Raw genomic sequence first — 17492 nt, forward strand, 5'->3', positions numbered from 1 at the left:
TACATGAAGGACAACTTGTGACAAAAAAACACTGTCAGAATTATCATGATTGGCAAAACGTTACCAGAGTTATTCTCTAATAAAGACAGACATCCCCGATTTGAAAAAACAGGCCTGGTCTTTCAGGGGTGTACAGGTTTATTTTGGCTGGTCCTTAAGGGGTTAAAGAGTAGTGAAGCGTATTGTAATACTCTCATATACGCACTAAGTATGTCAGGCAGAGAAGTGCCAGGACGTGCACAGAGGAGTGGCAGAGGCCTAAATACTTCAGGCAGAGGTGGCAGCAGGAGTCGAAGCGAGAGGCCTGAGCTCCCGTTATCAGCCAGCGGTCGTGTCTCGACCAGCAACCCATCTGCCGTCGTCGACTGGTTAACACGCTCATCCACTTCATCACAAGTGACATCTGAGGGGGGTCAACAGTCGGGGGGTTCCTCAGACACAACCCTCAGTTGGCATGGCCCGGGAGCAGTCCCTGTCCTCCCATTCCTTTTGTCCTATGCTGTTCCCTCTCCTAGAGAAGTATCTTATGCTGTGGGTTCAGCTCCACTATTCACTGAAGACGATCTAATAGAGGACAGTCAGCAGCTACTGCCCAGCCACGAAGGGGAGGAGACATGCGCCACTTGCTCCGCTAGGCGGCCAATTAGTGATGCGGAGAGTGACGTGGGAGGCGGGGTTGCCAGGGTTCAGGGTCCTGAAGCAGACACTGTTGGGGAACCTTCCCGAGAGGTAGTAGAACAGGGGTTCCTGGAGATGGCGCCAGTAGCAGTCAATTAGTGCGGACTGTAGGTGGGAAAACAGCTACTCGGCGGTGTGGCAGTTTTTCATCAGGCATCCGGAGGAGGTTCACGTAGCCATTCTGCCAACAATCCATCGGCGAAGCCATGTGCAAGAGACAACAGTATGCGCCCACTCATCCAACGGCGCCCTTTTTAAGTGGTGGACTCTGCACCTTTCAGAGAATTGGTGGCTTGTGCCGAGCCGAGGTGGAGAGTCCCAAGCCATCATTTCTTTGCGAATAAGGCAGTAGCTGCCCTGCATAAGTTTGTACAAGAGAAGGTGGACCAGTCCTTGAGCCTGTCGGTGTGTTCAAAAGTGCACGGCAGCGCCGACGTGTGGAGCTGTAACTACTGGCAGGGACAATACATGTCTTTTACGGCCCACTGGGTAAATGGGGTTCCTGCACAGCCACAACAGCAACTTGGACAGGTCACACCACTTCCTCCTCCATGCCCTAGCTCTCAGGCAGTTGGTCCTGTGACAGTGTGCGACTCCGCCTCCTCATCCTCCACTGCACGTACAAATCTCGGTGGCCCTTCATCGCACCATGTGTGTAGGGCACGGCGGTGTCACGCTGTTCTTCACATGGTTTGCCTTGGCGAATGGAGTCACACAGGGGTGGAACTGCTAAAATTCATTCGTCAAGAAATCAGAATATGGCTTACTCCACGAAATCTGGAAATGGGAACCATGGTGACCGACAACGGGAAGAACATCATGTCCGCGCTGCGACAAGGAAGTGTGAAACATGCGCCCTGTATGGCACACGTGTTGAATCTGGTTGTCAATCACTTCCTGAAGTCTTCACCCCATTTGCAAAACATCCTGACAATGGCAAGGAAACTGTGCAAGCACTTCAGACACTCGTACACCGCAAAGCACACCCTCCTTGAGCTGCAGCGTCAGAACAGTATCCCACAACATAGTCTTATAGGAGTATTCCCTGTGTAACTTCAGTGTGAACCAGTGGCAGCTCATACGTGACACCTGCCATTTGCTGAGGCCCTTTGAGGAAGCCACATTATTTGTAAGTCGCCTGGATTACGGCATGAACAACGTAATTCCTCTCCCATATTTCCTACAACAAATGATTGAAACGATGGCTGGTCACGTCAATGTAGACGTTGTGCCTACATCTCAAGGCTACATGAGCCCTGTGGGGTCTGAACTGGAGGAGGAGGATGAGGGGCAGAGTGGAGCACAGTTTAGGTTGGATGAGATGGCCGGTGTTTCCAATCATCAGACAGGAGAGGAGGAGCAGGAGCAGCCAGAGGAGCTAGAGGGTTATAAGAAAGGTGAGACAGAGGACCCAGACACATCGTGGCAGTATGCAGTGGAGATGGAGGCAGGTAGTCCCTCCGAGTCACTGGCGCAAATGGCACGATGCATGCTCAGTTGCTTGCATAGTGACGCCCGAATTGTCAAAATTCGTCAGCGGAATGACTTCTGGATCTCCACCTTATTAGACCCTCGCTACCGTCCCAGAATGGGGGCCTTTTTTACACCCACTGAGAGGGAGGACAAACTGACCTACTACAGAGAGATCCTACATAGTCAGTTGGCTGATGCCTATCGGCGACATGGTCCATCCACTCACAGGTCTGACTCAGGGGGCCCTCTGCGCTCACCTTCCACCGCCATGGCTGCTTGAGAGGGGAGGGGTGGCAGGAGCAGTACCAGCTCCATCAGCAGCAGCCTGAGTCTACAGTCACTGATGAGTAGCTTTCTTTACCCGCATAGTGAAGCAACTTATCAGCAGCAGGTAGACATGGAGCAGGACCTGAACCAGCAGGTGGTGGCATACCTTGACATGGCCATGCCAACAAACATTGAAGATCTGCTGGACTTCTGGGCAGCCAAACTTGATTTATGGCCGCAACTAGCAGAGTTTGCCCTGGAAAAGCTGTCCCGCCCGGCCAGTAGTGTGCCATCAGAGCGGGTGTTCCACCCCAAGGCGAACTCGTCTGTCCACGAAAAATGTGGAAAGACTGGCCTTTTGTGAGGTTGAATCAGGGATGGATCAGCCAGGATTTCCAGCCACCAATGCCAGATGCCTCAGAGTAGATTGACCATGCTGCTACACCAACACTTCACAATTATGGTTATGAAACCCTCTTGGGTTATCAATTAGGTTTATGAAAGCCTCTTGGGTACTGTGAATGCCTGTTCCTGACTCATCCTGTTTCTTTCAGGAACTACTTGCCTCACTGATGCTTCTGGCCTTGTGCCTTTTAATTTTTGGAAGTTTAGCAGTAGCTAAATACATGCTTAATGCGAATTTCAACATTGATCTTTAAATGTAAGGGGTTATGAAACCCTCTTGGGTACTGCGAATGCCTGCTCCTGACTCGCCCTGTTTCACAAAACAGAATTGGCCAATAGATAACAAACACGGGCAAAAGAACAATACAGAAATAAATAGAACAGAATCATACAAATTCATTAGAAATGATCACTCAGTTTAGATGCACTTCTTTAAAAAAAAAAAAAATTAATCAGATCCATCGGATATTGTATAAGCATATCCGGAATGTGTTGGAAAAATCTATAAGATTTACCATTAATTAAATGAACAGATAACTAATAACTTTACTATACCTGAAGTAGTCCATCAGCAAGTAAATTTATGCAGGATCCCGCAGTCCTCCCCTCTCTCGCCACAGGCAGCCATATAAAGTATGTGGAGAATATACCATACATCATGTAATGACCTATGTACATGTGTACGTAGCCCTTGGTATAGTCTACACACCAAAACAGTACTATGAACACTGGAACAAGTAACACCATTTAAGTGTGAAACGTGCAATAGTTAGGACTGTGGATAATGTTTCGTCCAGCTGCACCATCTAGACTCGCAGTCGGCTCTGGTATTCAACTTCCATGTGTACGTTGCTTCGTAGAAACAGTTGGTCTTGACAGCGTCAATAATGTCAGCAGTAGCCGGTACAGATGGAGTCTTCCACCCGGCTGCAATGTGTGTCCTGTAAGCTATTAAAATGTGGCAGATAGGTGTCCTGAATCTAACATCTACAGCATGCAGGCCTATATTTAAAAGTGTTAGTTTGCTAGACAAAGAAACTGATTTACTTGATATTAGTTTTATTAACTCATCAATGCCCTTTTTCAAGTTATGTAGCGTAGGACATGTCCAAAAGACATGGCAAATAGTGCCTACCTGCCCACATCCTCACCAGCATAACTGGGAGCAAGTGGGTATCATAGAATGAAGCTTAGCAGGGGTGTGATACCATTTGGATGTCATTTTGAAAAATTGATCCTTGTGTCCAATACAAGATGTAGCCTTCTTTAATGTCAGATAAGCTTGAGCCTATTCGTAATTAGAAATAATAATGTTTAATTCTTTTTCCCACTTGGAGTGTTGTGGACTATTATTTATGTATATATCATTATTGCAAAACTGGTAAATTGGTCTAGTTGTTAATTTGGAAATGGAGTCGGAGGATAGGCCCATCAAGTTGGTCAGATTTTGAGGTATTAGCACATTAGGTTTAGGGAATTTCTTAAGGTGCTTAACAATAATATCATATGTTTTCCTCTCAGAGTCCGGTAAATGATGTGTATTTTGTAATTCCGCAAAGGATAAAAGCTTATCATCTTTGTATAAGTGGGTCAATAAAGTAATTTCTTTCTCTACCCATATGTCAAGGTTAGAAATCGTAGTGAAATGCCTGACAGATGGCAAGGTCAAATTGACAAGTGTATTACTGGCGGAATCGGAGCTGCTGTTAGGCCTAATGTTCCATACCTTAATATTGTCTGAAACCATTTTGTTCAATCTAAGAGTGGATTTGTTAATTTTATGGGAATTAATTAGTAAAGTTTTCCAATCCTGTATACCGCACAACGATCCCTCCAGGAGTACCCAAGGTTTCCTGTCAGCTAAAGGCTTCAGCCATTCTAGTGATTGTTTCAGCATGGTGGCCTGTGAGTAAGCTGACAAGTTGGGGAGACCAGCACCTCCATTTTCAGGTCTTTTTGTCATTAGTTCTGCGGATATTCTGGGCCGAGACTTTTGCCAAACAAAGTCTGACATTTGTCTGCAAAGTTTTGTCAATAGACTCTTGGGCAATGCTAGAGGGATCGTCCGCATAAGATACAAAAGTTTTGGCAGTATGAACATTTTGTAAACACTAATCCTCCCAAACCAGCTCCAATAAAATTTACCGAATGAAGCTAAATCTTTTTGTATTGAGGTGTATAGGTTATGGAAGTTCTCAGGGATCAAGTTATTCATGTCTACTGTTAGATTAATTCCTAAATAAGGTAGGGATGATTTTTCCCACTTATATGGGAATGAATGTTGAATTTGTGTAGCAATGTTTTTTGTCAGCCAGATCTTTAGTATATTAGACTTTATGTTATGTTAACTTTATAATATGATATTCTACTATAAACCTGTAGTTCCAGAGATATTTCTAAGAGGGATTGTTGTGGAGTAGAAAGCATTGGCAGGATGTCATCTGCAAACAAACTAATTTTATTGTTTCCATGTGAAGGGGCTAATCCGGAAATATTGGTATTATGTCTAATTTTTATGGATGGCCAAGGGTTCTATAGCTAATACGAACAAGAGTGGGGAAAGAGGAAATCCTTGCCTCGTTCCTTTAGATATAGAAAAGGGGTCAGAGAAGTGGTTATTTAGAAACACTCTGGCTGATGGGGACGCATATAGGGCAAAAACTGATGAGATGAATTCTTCTGGAAAGCCATTATGATAAAGGACCCTCCTCATATACAACCAGTTGACCCTGTCGAATGCCTTCTCTGCATCTAGAGATAAGAGCAGAGAAGGCACTCTACGGCTCCTAGCCCATGATATGAGATTAATCACTCTCCTTGTACCATCACAAGCTTGACGTCCGGGAGTAAACCCTACTTGATCGGGGTGAAGTAAATTTGGAAGCATTTGTTGTATGCGATTGGCCAAAATTTTTGCATAAATCTTCATGTCTATATTTATCAGGGAAATGGGACGAAAATTAGCCGGTGTAGTTGGATCCTTGCCTGGTTTTGGTGGCGTGATAATGTTTGCGGCTAACATGTCATGTGAAAATTATCCTGTGGTGGCTGCTTGATTAAACATATTGCATAAATGGGGTGATAATATGTCTATATATGCACTATAGTATTCTGCTGACTACCCTTCTGGACCAGGGGCTTTTCTAAGTTTCAGATGTTTTATGACATGTTCAACCTCCTCAATAGTAATTGGCCTTTTAAGATCAGAAATGTCTTCCGGATTTAATTTAGGAAGAGCACTAGAAGACAAGTACTTATCTATATCTTCAATTTTTGGTTGAAATGTACTAGAGTCATCTTTTAGATTATACAGTGTTTTATAGAAGTTGTCTATTTCGTTAGCGATATGTTTGGGATGTGTAATCTTCGTGTTATCCCTACTATTTATTAGATAGGGTACTCTACATTTCCCTCTAGGGCCTTTGGCAAGTAAGGCTGTAAGCCTAGTGGGCTTGTTCAGTTGGTGAATCCATTGCATTGTAGTTTCCTGAAATGTCTATCAAATTCGTCAGAAAGAAGATTACATAGCAATGTCCTTTTTTCCCTAAGTGTCTGCAAAGTAAGTAAATATTTAAATTTCTTGTGGTGTTTTTCTAAAGAAGCTATTTCCTGTAGAAGTTGTTGTGATTCCTTAAGCTTTTTCTTTCTGTTCCTAGAGGCTTGTTGAATGAGCATACCTCTAATGTAGGCTTTGTGAGAAGCCCATAAAATGGTCGGATTAAAAGTAGATGTGAGTTTAAAGCAAAAAACTCATCTATGTCTGTTTTAATTTTTTGTTTGTATTCCGCTTTGGACATGAAAAAGGGATCAAGCTTCCATTGGAAATTGCCCGGCATACCAATTCGAGAAGCTATATGCAAAGTCAAAGGGGCATGGTCAGTCCATGTAATCTGGCCTATATCACATTGAGATGTCTCTTATATTTGGTCGCTATGAACTAAAAACATGTCCAGTCTTGTGTATGTGTTATGGGAACTGGAGTAAAAAGTGTAGTCCCTCTCTGTGCTATGTAGACACCTCCATACACCGCAGAGGTTATTATTATGCAACCAGTCAGAGAGTTCAGTCCTGTGACCTGGGGTAGTGTTTGTGGTGTCTATGGTAATGTCAGCGATCGCATTAAAGTCGCCTCCTATCACTAATGTACCTACTTTTTTTTAATCAATTTTCTTCAGTAGTTTATTAAGGAAATGTTCTTGTCTAGTAAGAGGGGCATATATGTTAGCTAATGTAAATTTTTTGTTGTTTATTGAGCAAATATCTCCCATTAATGTCTGAAATATGTTTGTGTACTTCTAGTCTAATGGTATCCCTAAATGCTATCACCACTCCAGCATGTTTAGTGTCCGAGTTAGCTAAGTACACATGTGGGAAATTTTTGTGAGTAAGGTTAGGATGAGCATTTTCCTTAAAATGAGATTCCTGTAAAAATACAATCTCCGCTTTTTCTTTAAGGGCCTCTTTCCACATGTATGCCCTACGTTTAGGACTATTAAGTCCTCTACAATTTAAGCTAAAAATCTTGTGTGACATCTTGCTTTATCCTGTGTCTTTCAGGAACTACTTGCCTCACTGATGCTTCTGGCCTTGTGCCTTTAATTTTTGGAAGTTTAGCACTAGCTAAATACATGCTTAAAGGGGTACTCCGCCCCTAGACATCTTATCCCCTATCCAAAGGATAGGGGATAAGATATCAGATCGCCGGGGTCCCGCTGCTGGGGACCCCGGGGATCGCTGCTGCAGCACCCCGCTATCAGTACTGCGCAGAGCGAGATCGCTCTGCACGTAATGACGGGCAATACAGGGGACGGAGCATCGTTTAGTCACGGCTACGCCCCTCGTGACGTCACGGCCCGCCCCAGTCAATACAAGTCTATGGGAGGGGGCGTGGCGGTCGTCACTCCCCCTGTCATAGACTTGCATTAAGGGGACGGGCCGTGATGTCATGAGGGGCGGAGTTATGACGTCATGCTGCTCCGGCCCCTGTATCGCCCGTCATTACGCTGAACTCGCTCTGTGCAGTAATGATGGCGGGGTGCCGCAGCGGGGATCCCGGGGCTCCCCAACAGCGGGACCGTGGCGATCTAACATCTTATCCCCTATCCTTTGGATAGGGGATAAGATGTCTAGGGGTGGAGTACCCCTTTAAAGGGTAGCTCCCACCATCCCTTTTTTTTTTTCCCTCTCTGTCCCTGCCTATTTCCCATCTATCCCTAACCTCCTCCCTGCCTAATCTTTTTTTTTTTACTATATAAAAAAATGCAGTTTTGTCTGCCTGGTAGCATGCCAGGCAGACTTCCCCAGCAGACACCACGTCACTGATGCCTGCTGGGGGGGACTTCCGCCCTTAGTTCATCTACACAGGGTGCCCCCAGCTGTTTCACCACTACAACTCCCAGCTTGCCCTGACATCTATTGGCTGTCAGGGCATGCTGGGAGTTGTAGTGGGGAAAAACTGGAGGCACCCTGTGTTAAAAACAATACATGGTCGTGGCGCAACCTGAACCCCGCTACCCCTCCCCTGAACCCCACTACCCGAACCCCCCCTGCCCCCAACCCCCCCCCACCTCCCAGACATACCAGGACAGTGCAGCGATGGGCAGGACAGCAGCAACGGGATGCCGGGAGGCGGGGCCGGCGTGCAAGGCCAGGGAGCAGGGGAGCCAATGCGCGCTTCTTCTGTTCTCAGCGCTCGCTCCCGCCTGTTTGATTGACAGGCGGGAGCGAGCACCGCAGTGAGTGAATTACGACTCATTGCCAGGCTTCATTGAGTCGAAATTCACTAGTAACGTCACTGCCGAATGCATTCGGCCCCTAGGAGGGCCACCCCTAGTGGCCAAATTTAAAAGTGATTTTAAACTGTTTTAAAATCACTTTTTTTTAATTAAAGTATATTAGAGATATGTTGTAGTACTTAAGTACTACAACATATCAATTTTTTTATTTCATGACAGTGCCCATTTAAATTTTGGATGTAGCACTACCTAACATGCATCTTCAATAGAGATTTTAACGTTCACCTTTTAATTTTAGAGGTTGTGAACCCCTCTTATGTACTCATGCTGCTTCCTGCTCCATTCTTTCAGCCCGTTGGTCCTGTGACAGGGTGTGACTCTGCCTCCACATCCTCCACTGTGTCCTAATCCTCCACTGCTTGGACAAGTCTCAGTGGCCCTTCAGCATACCATGTGTGAAGGGCACGGCGGTGTCACGCTGTTCTGCACATGGTTTGCCTTGGCGAAAAGTCATGGAAACAATGGCCGGTCAGGCCAATGGAGACGTTGCGCCTACACCTCACGGCCACATGAGCCCTCCGGGGGCTTGTTATATATGGTCCTTTGTACCCACACGCCGGGATCCGGGACACTTTGATTTAAATTTCAAATAAAAAAAAATCACACATTTCAATGGTCTCCTCATGCATCAACCAACTCCAGGCTGTGTCATTCAGGCAATATATGGTTTACTGATGCCGCTGCTGGGCCTGGGTCTGGGAAATTCAAATTTTATTATAGGTAGCATCCGCTATCCAAAATCTTCTTCATAAATTTCAAAAATTCTTGTGTTTTTTTTTTTAGAGATTGTGAAGCCCTGGTGTGTACTCATGCATCAGCCAACTCCAGGCTTTGTCATTCAGGCAATATATGGTTTACTGATGCCGCTGCTGGGCCTGGGTCTGGGAATTAAAATGTTATGATAGGTAGCACTAGCTATCCAAAATCTTCATTTTAAATTTAAAAAATTGTTGTGTTTTTTTTTTTTTTGGGGGGGGGGGGGGATTGTGAAGCCCTGGTATGTACTCATGCTTCAGCCAACTCCAGGCTGTGTCATTCAGGCAATATATAGTTTACTGATGCCGCTGCTGTGCCTGGGTCTAGGAATAAAAATTTTGTTATGGTAGGTAGAACCAGCTATCCAAAATCTTTGGTTTAAATTTCTAAATTAATCTTTTAATGTAAGGGATTGTGAAGGCCTAGTGCCTACTCATGCTGCTGGCAACTCCGGGCTGTGCCATTAATCCACTATATGGTCTCCTCATGCTGCCAACACCTCCACGCTGTGCCATTCAGCCACTATATGGTCTCCTCATGCTGCCAACACCTCCACGCTATGTCATTCAGCCACTTAATGGTGTCCCCCTTGCTTCAGCCTCATCCAAGCTGTGTCATTCAGCCACTATATGGTCTCCTCATGCTGCCAACACCTCCACGCTGTGTCATTCAGCCACTATATGGTGTCCTCATGCTGCCAACACCTCCACTGTGCCATTCAGCCACTATATGGTGTCCTCATGCTGCCAACACCTCAACGCTGTGTCATTCAGCCACTATATGGTCTCCTCACACTGATGCCACCACCAGGCTCTGTCATTGTGCCGCTCTGCGGCAGTGATTCTAAAAGCGATGACGGTAATCTGCATGTTATTCTGAATAACAGTATTATTTCACTACCCCAGCACACTCCATATGCATTTTAGAGCACAGCAAAGTGTTCTATACCCCTTTTGAGGCTGTCTGTAGGCTAGAAATAGCCTTTTTTAATATAGATTTGCCACAAAAAAATTCAGATCGAAACAAACTTTTTCGGAAAATTTGGCGAATCGGCCGAATCGAATTTTTGAAAAGTTCGCTTGTCTCTAATAACTATCTACTATAATGATACCTTTTTAATTTTTCAATAACATATTCTCTGGACCAAAAAATATATATTCGGTGAAGTGAAATTGAAATGGTAAAAGATAATTTAGCAGATGTGGTGGTTTTCTTTTCTACCCCATTTACCTTGTGGTTGAGCTAACATGTTAATTTCATACTTTAGGCCGGCCTGATTACAGCAATACCAGATTTGTATAGTTTCCGTCATGCTTTAAAAAAATTTCAAAAATTCTGAACTTTTTCTTTTTTTTTTTTATTGACATTTTTGACCCCTGTAGCTTTTTTTTTTTTTTTCGCATACCAGACTGTATGAGGGCTCATTTTTTACGCCATAATCTGTTTTTTGTGTTGGTACCATTTTGGTATTGATCTGACTATTTAATCGCTTTTTAACTTTTTTTCTGGGGATATTATAAAAATTGCAATTCTGTGGTTTGGTATTTTTTTATTTATTTACTGTACGGGATACATAATCCGGAATACATAATGTTATATTTTAATAGGTCGTACATTTACGCACGAAGCGATACCCAATATGTTTATTTTTATTATGTTTGCATGTTTTTATATAGGAAAAGGGGGTGATTTGAACTTTTAACATAAAAGGAGTTAATGTGTGTCTTTTTTTTTATTATTTCTTTTATTTTCACTTCATTAGACTTTTACGAGGAATCATTAGATTCCTCATACAGATGAATTGAGTTCTATTGAACTCAACTGATCTGTGTGCTCTGCGCTTCATTGATAGAGCCTGGTCCAGCCAGGCTCTATCGATGACAGAGCCACGGGACAGCAGGAAGCAGAAGAGGTAAGCCCGCTGGCTACCTCTATAGTGGATCGCCCCCCCCCCCTGCGATCACTCTGCGGGGGGGGGGGGTGATCAACCCCACTAGCCCACCAGGGAGCATACACATGTCCCTTTAGATGCCGCTGTCAGCTTGGACAACGGCGATCTAAAGGGTTAATAGCCAGCTGCGGCGATCGCCACATGCTGGCTATTAGCGGCGGCCCCCGGCTACTGAAAACAGCCGGGGGTTGCAGAGTATGGAGCGGGCAGGAGTCCGGAGCCCGCTCCATAGAGACGGCTGAGAACAGCCGGGGGCTGCAGAGTATGGAGCGGACAGGAGTCGGGAGCCCGCTCCATACAGACTGCAGAGCGCCGCCGTGCTTGTCAGGTTCGGCCCTGCTTGCCTGAAGCCAGGCTTAGGGCCGGTAAAATTCACCTGCCGGGCGCCCGAAACTGCATGTCCCGGGCGTCAGGCGATAGGAATTCCACATCCCTGCCACAGAATAAAGAAAATATGTCATTTTTACTGTAAATTGTACAGCGTGGAAACGAAGCCTTCCAAAACTTGCGGTTTTCTTTATCAATTTCCCCACACAAATAGTATTTTTTGGGTTGCGCCATACACTTTATGGTAAAATGAGTGATGTCATTACAAAGGACAACTGCTTGCGCAAAAAACAAGCCTCATATGGGTCTGTGGATGAAAATATAAAAGAGTTATGATTATTAGAAGGCGAGGAGGAAAAAACTAAAACGTGAAAAAAAAATAGCTGAGTCCTTAGGCTGTTTTCAGACTGTGTTATGACTATGTCCATTGGAAATATGCATGCACAACATATAAGCTCCAGTGCTATGTGGTGGGTGTGTGTGTGTATATAATATAAATATAATATAGTAAATTTGAGTAGCCGTATTAGTCCAGTGATGTAGATGCAAATCAAAAAATTTTGCAGTATCTTGTAATACCTTTTTTTATTGGACTTACAGAATTTTGTAGAGACAAGCTTTTGGAATTCCTCCCTTTATCAAGTCCAAAGCAAGTCTAAGCTCACAAGCAGAAGACATAGGTTATAATCTCACAAATATGCAGGAGTTAAGACAATAGATATGGAGAATTCACACTAAGATAGGCCATAAATTGTCCTGCTATAGGAACATAGACTAAAGGATAAGGATGAGAATACAGTACAGCACATGTTATGAGAGAATACAGTACAACACAGGTTATAAGAGAATACAGTACAGCACAGGTTATAAGAGAGTACAGTACAGCACAGGTTATAAGAGAGTACAGTACAGCACAGGTTATAAGAGAGTACAGTACAGCACAGGTTATAAGAGAATACAGTACAGCACAGGATATAAGAGAATACAGTATAGCACAGGTTAACAGAGAGTACAGTACAGCACAGGTTATAAGAGAGTACAATACAGCAAAGGATATAAGACAACACAGTACAGGATATAAGAGAAGACAGTACAGCACAGGATATAAGAGAAAACAGTACAGCACAGGTTATAAGAGAAGACAGTATAGAGAAGACAGTATTGTACAGGTTATAAGAGAATACAGTACAGTACAGGTTATTAGAGAATACAGTACAGGATATAAGAGAATACAGTACAGAACAAGTTATAAGAGAAGACAGTATAGTACAGGATATAAGAGAATACAGTACAGTACAGGTTATAAGAGAATACAGTACAGCACAGGATATAAGAGAATACAGTACAGCACAGGATATAAGAGAATACAGTACAGCACAGGTTATAAGAGAGTACAGTACAGCACAGGTTATAAGAGAGTACAGTACAGCACAGGATATAAGACAACACATTACAGGATATAAGAGAATACAGTACAGCACAGGATATAAGAGAATACAGTACAGCACAGGATATAAGAGAATACAGTACAGCACAGGATATAAGAGAATACAGTACAGCACAGGTTATAAGAGAGTACAGTACAGCACAGGATATAAGACAACACAGTACAGGATATAAGAGAAGACAGTACAGCACATGATATAAGAGAAGACAGTACAGCACAGGTTATAAGAGAGTACAGTACAGCACAGGTTATAAGAGAGTACAGTACAGCACAGGTTGTAAGAGAGTACATTACAGCACAGGATATAAGAGAATACAGTACAGCACAGGATATAAGAGAATACAGTACAGCACAGGATATAAGAGAATACAGTACAGCACAGGTTAAAAGAGAGTACAGTACAGCACAGGATATAAGACAACACAGTACAGGATATAAGAGAAGACAGTATAGCACAGGATATAAGAGAAGACAGTACAGCACAGGTTATAAGAGAATACAGTACAGTACAGGATATAAGAGAATACAGTACAGAACAGGTTATAAGAGAATACAGTACAGAACAAGTTATAAGAGAAGACAGTACAGTATAGAGAAGACAGTATAGTACAGGATATAAGAGAATACTGTACAGTACAGGTTATAAGAGAATACAGTACAGTACAGGATATAAGAGAAGACAACCTGTGCTGTACTGTATTCTCTTATATCCTGTGCTGTACTGTATTCTCTTATATCCTGTGCTGTACTGTATTCTTATATCCTGTGCTGTACTGTATTCTCTTATAACCTGTGCTGTACTGTATTCTCCTATAACCTGTGCTGTACTGTAGTCTCTTAAATCCTGTGCTGTACTGTATTTTCTTATATCCTGTCCTGTACTGTATTCTCATATCCTGTACTGTATTCTCATATCCTGTACTCTACTGTATTATCCTATAACCTGTGCTGTACTGTATTCTCTTATATCCTGTGCTGTACTGTATTCTCTTATAACCTGCACTGTACTGTATTCTCTTATATCCTGTGCTGTACTGTATTTTCTTATATCCTGTGCTGTACTGTATTCTCATATCCTGTACTGTAGTCTCATATCCTGTACTGTACTGTATTATCTTATAACCTGTGCTGTACTGTATTCTCTTATATCCTGTGCTGTTCTGTATTCTCCTATAACCTGTACTGTATTCTCCTATAACCTGTACTGTATTCTCTTATAGCTTGTACTGTATTCTCTTCTATCCTGTGCTGTACTGTATTCTTTTCTATCCTGTACTGTTTTCTCTTATATCCTATACTGTACTGTATTCTCTTATAACATGTACTGTATTCTTTTATAACATGTACTGTACTGTATTCTCTTATATCCTGTGCTGTACTGTATTTTCTTATATCCTGTGCTGTACTGTATTCTCTTATATCCTGTGCTGTACTGTATTTTCTTATATCCTGTGCTGTACTGTATTCTCTTATAACCTGTGCTGTACTGTATTCTCTTATAACCTGTGCTGTACTGTATTCTCTTATATCCTGTGCTGTTCTGTATTCTCCTATAACCTGTACTGTATTCTCCTATAGCCTGTACTGTATTCTCTTCTATCCTGTGCTGTACTGTATTCTTTTATATCCTGTACTGTATTCTCATATATCCTATCCTGTACTGTATTCTCTTATAACATGTACTGTATTCTTTTATAACATGTACTGTACTGTATTCTCTTATATCCTGTGCTGTACTGTATTTTCTTATATCCTGTGCTGTACTGTATTCTCTTATAACCTGTGCTGTACTGTATTCTCTTATAACCTGTGCTGTACTGTATTCTCTTATATCCTGTGCTGTACTGTCTTCTCTTATATCCTGTGCTGTACTGTCTTCTCTTATATTCCGTACTGTATTCTCTTATAACCTGTGCTGTACTGTATTCTCTTATAACCTGCACTGTACTGTATTCTCTTATAACCTGTGCTGTACTGTATTCTTTTATATCCTGTGCTGTACTGTATTTTCTTATATCCTGTCCTGTACTGTATTCTCATATCCTGTCCTGTATTATCTTATAACCTGTGCTGTACTGTATTCTCTTATATCCTGTGCTGTTCTGTATTCTCTTATAACCTGTACTGTATTCTCCTATAACCTGTACTGTATTCTCTTATATCCTGTACTGTATTCTCTTCTATCCTGTGCTGTACTGTATTATTTTATATCCTGTACTGTATTATCTTATATCCTATACTGTACTGTATTCTCTTATAACATGTACTGTATTCTTTTATAACCTGTACTGTACTGTATTCTCTTATATCCTGTGCTGTACTGTATTCTCTTATGTCCTGTGCTGTACTGTATTCTCTTATAACCTGTGCTGTACTGTATTCTCTTATATCCTGTGCTGTACTGTATTCTCTTATAACCTGTGCTGTACTGCATTCTCTTATAACCTGTGCTGTACTGTATTCTCTTTTGCATCTCACTTTTTCCTGCTTAATTACCAGTCTCTCCCCTGCTCCCCCCTCCCTCCCCCTTTTTCTCATCCTTAACCTTTAGTCTATGAATCCCGAAAGCTTGTCTCTACAAAATTCTGTTAGTCCAATAAAAAAAGTATTACAAGATACTGCAACATTTTTTGATTTGCATATATATATAGATATACCCTGAGGATAGGGGATACGGTTTATTTCCCCAGAGTAACACTTTAACGTAATACATTATCACAGCTGAGGGTTTGCTACAATTGTATCCAGTAAAGACGATCCTTTGTGTTTATCTCTCAGGTTGTTACAGTGTGTCAGTCAGTCTACAGTGTCTGCTAAATGTATCAAACTAGTTCAGGGCTGATTGGTGCTGCTGAGGAGATTGTATAGTCTGGATACCATTGTAGTAACCACTAATCTGAGAGCAAAGCCCGATTCAGCTTCCTGACAGCAAGTACAGCATTTGAAAGTCGTGAGGTATCGAAACACTAAGTATATTAGAAAGTTCCAGAATTTTTCACAATTAAATACATATAAGCTTCACCTATTTTATCAATTCATGGTTTTCAAGATCTCTGTTCCCTGTTGGTTAAGAATAACCTTTATTGTTCGTTAAATTTTTTTCAATAAGATAAAAATCTGTCCTGGTTACAGCACCACACCTGTACTCAAGTTGTAATACCAGACACAACCTGAGGACAGGTGTGGTGCTGTTTTTGGAAGAAATCTGCTAAGATTAGTAAAGCAGACTACACTTTTTTAGGACATATGGACATAGACATTTGTATGTCCAGATGTCCTATTTGGGTGTAAGGCAGTGTTTCCCAACCAGGGTGCCTCCAGCTGTTGCCAAACTACAACTCCCAACTCCCCGGCTGTCCGGGCATGCTGGGAGTTGTAGTTTGGCAAAAGCTGGAGGCACCCTTGTTGAAGAACATTGGTGTAAGGTGAGGAGTTGTCTTCATGAGAGGTACTCCATTGGAAAACGTTCTTTTTAAATCAACTGGTGCCAGATTTGTAAATTACTTCTATTACAAAATTCCCAATCCTTCCAGTACTTATTAGCTACTGTATACTACAGAGGAAGTTCTTTTGTTTTTGAATTTCCTTTCTGTCTGACCATAGTGCTCTCTGCTGACACCTCTGTCCATTTTAGGAACTGTCCAGAGTAGGAGCAAATGCCCATAGCAAACCTACCCTGCTTTGGACAGTTCCTGACATGGACAGAGGTGTAAGCAGAGAGCATGGTGGTCAGACAGAAAGGAAATTCAAAAAGAAAAGAACTTCCTGTGGATCATACAGCAGCTGATAAGTACTGGAAGGAATAAGATTTTTTAATAGAAGCAATTTACAAATCTGTTTAACGTTCTGGCACCAGTTGGTTTAAAAAAATTTTTTTTTCCAGTGGAGTTCCCCTTTTAGTCTTCACATCTTACCATAGCTGACTCTTACAGGGGACTCCGCACCCCTAGACATCTGATCCCCTATCCAAAGGATAGGGGATAAGATGTCTGATCGCCAGGGTCCCGCTGCTGGGGACCCCCCCGGGATCTCGGCTACAGCACCCACCTGTACGGCTTCCACCTCACACCAGCAAAGCTGGAGGCTTCAAATCCTGACCACAATGGCGTGATGTCACGACTCCGCCCCATGTGACGTCACGCCCCGCCCCATCAATGCAAGTCTATGGGAGGGGGCGTGGCGGACCTCCCATAGACTTGCATTGAGGGGGCAGGGCGTGATGTCACACGGGGCGGAGTTGTGACGTCACGCTCTCCCGCCATTGTGGTCGGGATCCGAAGTCTCCAGTGTTGCTGGTGTGAGGTGGAAGCCGTACAGGTGGGTGCTGTGGCCAAGATCCCGAGGGTCCCCAGCAGCGGGACCCCCGCAATCTGACATCTTATCCCCTATCCTT

At 43.0% G+C, this 17492-nt stretch overlaps 1 protein-coding gene across 3 annotated transcripts in view; it reads left to right on the forward strand.

Moving 5' to 3' along the window:
- The window catches only part of LOC130367881 (DBIRD complex subunit ZNF326-like), a 112089-nt gene that overhangs the window by 88656 nt on the left and 5941 nt on the right, over window positions 1-17492 (forward strand). The gene's annotated exons all lie outside the window — the stretch shown is intronic.

The sequence above is a fragment of the Hyla sarda genome, chromosome 4 (genome assembly GCF_029499605.1).
Source record: "Hyla sarda isolate aHylSar1 chromosome 4, aHylSar1.hap1, whole genome shotgun sequence".
NCBI classification, from domain to species: Eukaryota; Metazoa; Chordata; class Amphibia; order Anura; family Hylidae; genus Hyla; species Hyla sarda.